This window comes from Leuresthes tenuis, unplaced genomic scaffold (genome assembly GCF_036924035.1).
Source record: "Leuresthes tenuis unplaced genomic scaffold, fLeuTen1.0.hap1 SCAF_6, whole genome shotgun sequence".
Lineage (NCBI taxonomy): Eukaryota > Metazoa > Chordata > Actinopteri > Atheriniformes > Atherinopsidae > Leuresthes > Leuresthes tenuis.
In genome coordinates this window covers 29843375-29849198 of record NW_027325360.1, presented here as the reverse complement: position 1 = coordinate 29849198, position 5824 = coordinate 29843375, and the positions used below count along the sequence as shown (strand labels likewise).

Below are 5824 nucleotides of genomic sequence, written 5' to 3'. Positions count from 1 at the left end.
ATTCACAGCTTCCTCTCCACCATACTTGTATGGTGGGATATTCACAACCACTTCCATCCGAAGACCTCCGCCCCCACTTTTGTTGATATTTAGTCGGTCATTCGCACCTTACCCGCTTTTGGCAAACTATGGCCTTCTTGCAGCCAAACACCTCTGATCTCGCTTTTGATGATGTAAGGTTGGGCATTCAGACCTTGCTTCACCTGCTTTTCACCAAATATAGTCGGACATTCACACCTTCTTGCAGCCAAACGCTTCCGCTTTTAGTGTTCTATGAGGCATTCACATATTTTTTTTCACCGTATTTTATAGATTATGGTTGGAAATTCTCACCCACTCTCATCCGAAGACCTCTCCTCCCGCTTTTGTTAATATATAGTCGGGCATTCGAACCTTTTCTTACCCGCTTTTTACAAATTATGGTCGAACATTCACTCCTACTTGCAGCTGAATACTTCCGCTCCACCTTTTAGGTATGTATGGTTGGCATTTGCACCTCTTTTTATACTGATTGCTGAAGATTAAGTTGTTCTTTCTCAAACTACAAATTTTTTTTAATTGTTGAAACTTGATTTGAAGTGGATAAATAAGGAGGACAAACAGTTTTAAGTCAGGCTGATAGAAGGAATTAATTTTATAGCAAAACCTGTATTTCGTCATATGTCGAGAGATGCTTATTGCTGAAGAAGTTCTTTCTCATTCTACAAAGTACAACGTTGTTTATCGTTGAAACTTGATTAGACATGAATAAATATGAAGGACAAAGCAGTCTTAACTTGGTTTGAGTTAATGAATTCGTTTTTTAGGAGAATCCGAATTCGTGCATAACTCATAAAATAGAGCTTATTTTCGGATTCCTGAAGAATGAGTCTGGTTCTTTCTCATAATACAAAGTTTGTTGTTTATTGTTGAAACTTAATCAGAAGTGAAGAAATAAATGAATGCCTATCAACAAATGTGGGATCTAAACTCTAGTGCTTCCTCTAAAATAATTTCCTTTCTCAATTTAGAAATGTGTGTGTGTAAGTCACAACACCCGTGACACCAAAACGGCTTTCTTTTCTCTACACTCTGCACTATGAGCACACACACCAAATCAGAAAGGCTTTTTTCTCTCTTTTCTACATTATGGACCGTGGGGACACAAAACCGCTCTCTCTGTTTTTTTTTGATTGTGTGCCAGGGCGTTGTCTCACGTATTAGATTATGCTTAAGATACGAATGGGTTTATCAGTCACATCAGAATCCATACATACTGATCCTCCCGTAATAAAATGGTCGGATCTTATCAAACACACTTTGTTTCTTGTGACAATCAAGTCAGCGAAACAGCGTATACACGTCAAGACACTGAATCAAGTTTGTCACAAGAACTCATAAGTTTGGCAGTATTGCTCTGCCGTCAGCAATCATACACCCATTTTATTTTCGTGAGACATGTGCAAGCACCTGTTCATCTACTGTTCTATCACTATGAATTAGTGATCTATTATCAATAAGGATACTTCTACAACTACTATCAAAGTATGTCCAGACTTCTTATGTTGTCAGTTGCTATATATGAATAAGTGGGTAGCTACTGACAAGCATTAAGCATGTCACACAGCCCAAACATATAACATTTCAGGACACACCACACAGTTAACAACCACAGTGAAGCGTGTCAAAGCCCAAACATGTAACATTCAACAGGACACTTACACAACACATTCAAATCAAACAGTCAGACAACATACAAGAACTATGTGTGCGCACACCTTTATTCACAAACTCTTCAACTTATACTCTTTTACCGAAGCTGCTACAGCTCGATTGGCCGAATACCCTTTGATCCTATTTCGGTGAATTTGACATCTGCCTTACATATAACAGATTAGCGGTTTAGCAGTTTTAATTTAGTTTGAGTGAAGGAATTCATTTTATAGCAAAATCCGAAATCGTGAAGAACTCATGAAAGTAAGCTTATTCTCGGATTCCTGAAACTTTAGATTTGCTCTTTCTTTTACTGCAAAGTACAACGTTGTTTTTTTTGTTTAAATCTTTCTAGACATGGTAAATATTAAGGACAAAGCAGTTTTCACATGGTTTGAGTGAAGGAATTCATTTTATAGATAAAATCCCAAGAGTCTGCTGAGAAAAGAGAGTGAATGCGAAGTAGACTTTAACACGGCTATGGGAGTGAGCCGAGTGTGGGCTAAGCGGGAGAATTGCTTGAAAGAAACGCGACACCGAATGAGCGATCAGAACAAAGCCTCAATACGGGATTCTCGTGGTGTTTTTGTTGCTGCCTTGTCTTTTGCACAGAGTAAAAGACAAGGCAGCCATCAAATAGGGCCCGATTGTTCCTAGTTGGTCAGCCGAGGAGCAAGGGGGGGGGGGGGAGCAAGCGTCTCAACCAAGCAAAGCTCACCATGGGGAAGGTGGCTATGCCAACTAGCCTGATGCCCTTCTCCCGCAGTGACGGATAATCGTACTCTGGTTTCTCTTCATAACGTACAAGTCTTTCGCCTTTTACTAAAGATTTCTGTGGAGAGCAGCACTAATGAGTTGTTTCTATTTTTGGCAGGCTTTACCTTTGCGGGTGAAGCCCTTTCTGTCTGTGCAAAAGAAATCTTCTTACTGTGCAGAGTGACTTCTCTGAGTAGAGTCGCCTTACTTGTTGCGACTGTGCCGATGTTCGAAGCTGGAGTGCAAAGTTGTTGCTTGAATGGTGCTTGCTGGAGCGTGCGGGAGTGCAAAGTTATACCATTTAAAAGGGCTGAAGAGTGCTCAGTGCAGCGGGTGGGCGACACTCTGGCCACCTTGAAAACCGAGGTTACATCCACTACCAGGGGCAGCCCAAGTTCTGCCGCAAGTGCCGCATGGGCACCTGGTTGAGGCTTGTACCAAGGTGTTATGTGGGAAGAGCAGAGAAATTGGGCAAACTTTTGGAGAGTGTCCAAATGGCAGGAAATGTAATCTCTGTGGAGAATGAAATCACCTCTTCAGAGATTGCCCTAAATCTTTTGCCAACAAATTAAAGACGGTAAAGCCACAGTCAAGCCAACAAAGAGAAGGACCAAAGGTGGCAGTTGGTGAACAAAGTGAAGAGGTTGACCCAATAAATTCAAACTTCCCGCCAAAAGCTTGGATTGGAAGTGAGGAGCAAAAAGGGGAGGGGTCTGTAGAGGCCTCACCACTCAGTGTTGAAGTCTGTGAGAATTCACAGGCAGAGGGTGGAGCTACGCTAAATGAGGAGGAAGAGCAGACAGGTGAGTCTAGTGAAGATACTCACCTCCCCGAAGGTCAACAGCCGAAGAGGACGGCATCTGAGTCTCTGATTCCCCAGTGGTATCAGAGAAGAGGGGAAGGGTTAGGTCCCTTTCAGACAGTTCTTCAGTGGAAGAACCTAGAGTCTTCCCCTTCGACTCACCAAATGAGGTCTCCTTTTTAACTTCAGCTCTGCAATCAACCCCCAGGGACTCAAAGTTAAATGCAACATTGCGTCAGAGGCCAACACCGAGAGTCCGAAAAGGAAATATAGATCACCCTACTCACTTTTCACCTAAAGAAATGAAGGAAGAGCTAGTTTCCCAAGAAATAACCTGTGTGTAATTTGTTTTGATAACTTAGAAAAACGAAAATGACATACCTACTTTCCTTTATGCTTTTAATGGTTCTCACCTTCTCAACACTAAATGTGAGAAGTGTGAAATCAAAGACAAGAGCCCAGAGTATTTTATCCTTCTTAGACTCCATAAAATCAGATGTGTTTTTAATACAAGAATGTGGACTACCTTTTTTAAAAAACCATAGACAATGGGAGGAAATGTGGCCCCATTTATCGATATGGAGTGGCTCAAATCAAAATAAAAATGATGGTGTGGCCATTCTAATTAAAAATCCGCATGTTCTGGTGAAAGGTAGCACAGTGGTGAGAGACGGACGGGCACTTTTAGCACACTTGAATTTTATGGGGCAAGACTTTAACCTCTTAAATATTTATGGTTTCAATGGAAAAAATGAAAGGTATGACCTTTTAGAAGATATACAGCTTTACATGCTAGGGCAAGTACCTTTAGTTGTAGGAGGGGATTTTAACTGTATCTTGAGCAGGAAAGATAGAAAAAGAGCAGGGGTAGATTTTAAAGTGGATAAGACTTCGATTTTACTTCAGGGCATATGCAGGGATTTTAAGCTTACTGACTGTTTTAGAACCATGCATCCCAGAGAGGAGGGCTTCACCTGGTTTAGTCATGATGGCACCAGAGCCTCTCGCATTGATTATTTCTTTACTAGAGATTGCCCACCCACTGATGTTAGATTAACCCCTGTTTTCTTTTCAGACCACCTTATGCTCTCCTGCACCCTTTCACCCCCTTCTGGTGTGACGGTAGGAAGTGGTCTGTGGAAACTCAACTGTTCCCTGTTGGAGGATGAAATCATAGTCAGTCAGTACAGGGAATGTTATAAAGAGTGGCAGACCCTTCAAGACCTCTACGAAACACATGCACAATGGTGGGAAATGGTGAAGGAAACGACCCAGACTTTTTTTAAACAGCAAGGTAAACGTAAAAAAAGGAAAGAGAATAGATGTATGATGGGACTACATAAACGCTTACAGCGCTACTTTAAACTAAATCAGTGTGGCATAGACTTTAAAGAAGAAATCAAAGATGTCAAAAAGGAAATGTCAGTTTCAGCAGAAATAAAGAGTAAAGGAATTTTTGTAAGAAGCAGGGAGCAGGAAATTGAGGAAGGTGAAAAAGAAAGAAAGTTATAAATAAAAAGGAGTGTATTCAAAATCTAAAAAGAGAAGATGGGTTTTTAACAAAATCCACACAAGAGATGATTGAAACTGTACATACCTTTTATAGTAACATGTACAAAGAGAAACCAGTGCACTTGGAAACATCGGCAGAAATCTTAAAATTCGTTGACAAAACCGTAAAAGAGAATGCACACTTGACACAGAATTTTACTGCTTTAGAGTTAAAAAAATGCCTAACAGGTTTTAAGAGAAGTCGAGCTCCGGGTTTAAACGGGCTTCCTGCAGAATTCTATCTGACCTATTGGGACCTTTTATCATCAGACATTTTAGATGTTTTTAAAGATTTTGAAAAACTCGACCGACTGCCTGACAGTTTTAGAGTGGGAATAGTGACTCTACTTTATAAAAAAAATGATAAGACTGACCTAAAGAATTGGAGGCCCATCACACTTTTAAACTTTGACTGTAAACTTTTTAGCAAGGTTTTAGCGACACGGATGTCCTCTGTTTTAGAGGAGGTAATTCACCCAGACCAAGCTTGTGCCATCTCAGGGAGACAACTCACCGACAGCCTCGTACTGATTCGAGACATCATTGATTACGCTAGAGACAGAAACACCCGGCTTGTCATCTTAAATTTAGACTTTGAAAAAGCATTTGATCGGGTCTCGCATCAATATCTCTTTCAGGTGTTGCAGCCATCGAAAAGGGCCCGATTGTTCCTACTTGGTGAGCTTTGCTTGGTTGAGACGCTTGCCCCCCCCCCCTGCTCCTCGGCTGACCAAGTAGAAACAATCTATTCGATGGCTGCCTTGTCTTTTACTCTGTGCAAAAGACAAGGCAGCCACAAACACCACGGGAACACCGTATTGAGGCTTTGTTCTGACCACTCATTCGGTGTCGCGTTTCTTTCAAGCAATTCTCCCGGTTAGCCCGCACTCGGCTCGCTCCCAGAGCCGTGTTAAAGTCCACTTCGCATTCACTCTCTTTTCTCAGCAGATTAAAAGAAAGTTTCATCTTGGGCTCCCTGAAACTTCCATCCTGCACCGCTGTTTGCTTTTTCACAAGAGCAGA

At 41.5% G+C, this 5824-nt stretch overlaps 1 non-coding gene across 1 annotated transcript; it reads left to right on the top strand.

Annotated features, from left to right (window-relative positions):
• Positions 1-2470: 2470 nt before the first annotated feature.
• On the top strand, positions 2471-2584 carry LOC140310623 (U5 spliceosomal RNA). The gene has a single exon (XR_011916676.1). It is a non-coding gene; the product is annotated as a U5 spliceosomal RNA (small nuclear RNA).
• The last annotated feature ends 3240 nt before the right edge of the window (positions 2585-5824 follow it).